Consider the following 1,015-nt stretch of genomic DNA (forward strand, 5'->3'; position numbering starts at 1 on the left):
GGCGGTTTCTACATCCTTTAACCGCAAGTCTATATTTCTTCTTTTATGGCCAGACTTGTTAGGAATCTACATGTTTGTTGTATCCACCACAGGAGAGTATGTCTCCCCATAATTGATTCATGGTCTTTGTGGAATCCTTGTGCATATGGCCGTGCCTTATATCTTGCTATCTCGCCATGTATCATTTCTTTCACAAAGACTCATTTTTGTCCAACTGGTTTCACATTGAGAGGTGTCCGAACTATGGGACCAAAACCTCTCTTTTCTTAATGAACTTAACTCCACGTCCCCTTTCCATTTGATCTAATCTGATTTGTTGAGTGCACTCGTGACGTGGGTTCATGATCCTCATTCATTTCATAATCTCAAGTGCTACACTGCATGCAAATATATCATCAATGTCGACATTCTTTCTCTTGTTCCATTTGTGTCCCGGACATGACATAATTTATTGAGGTTTCATAATGACCTTCAGTACCTTGAAGCTTGGCGTCCCAAGCCTCATTGTTAGGCACCTTAGGTACAACCATGTTTATGGTTTCCTCATCCACGGCCGTGGCTTTTAAGTTTGTCCATCTTAGGATCGACCATGTCTAGGATTCCCTTGTCCACAAATTTATTAGCAATTTTCTTTAATATCCGAGGGATCTTATCTTTGGAATTTATTGGTCTACCACGTTTCAAACGTGCCTTAGACTCAGTAGCAACTTGATTGTGTCCTTCTTGAACATCAGTTCTAATTTGGTGCATTTACAACTGGTATATATGACTTAGTCATTCTATTCGGGTCATTAGCGGAATCTGGCAATTGTTTAAGCTAGCTTTTGTATAATCTTTTGGACTTCTAAATCTCATTCTTGAGTCCGAGGATCTTGCCAATATAAGGATGTATAATTCCATGTAATTTCTTTTACCCTTTTACCAGCTTATTACTTTCTCACCCCTAATCTGTGTACCTGGCCTCAAATTGATCACCCATATTTGGCTCAAGGTACTTAATAATCGTGGGAGAATC

This window comes from Brassica oleracea, chromosome C9 (genome assembly GCF_000695525.1).
Source record: "Brassica oleracea var. oleracea cultivar TO1000 chromosome C9, BOL, whole genome shotgun sequence".
Lineage (NCBI taxonomy): Eukaryota > Viridiplantae > Streptophyta > Magnoliopsida > Brassicales > Brassicaceae > Brassica > Brassica oleracea.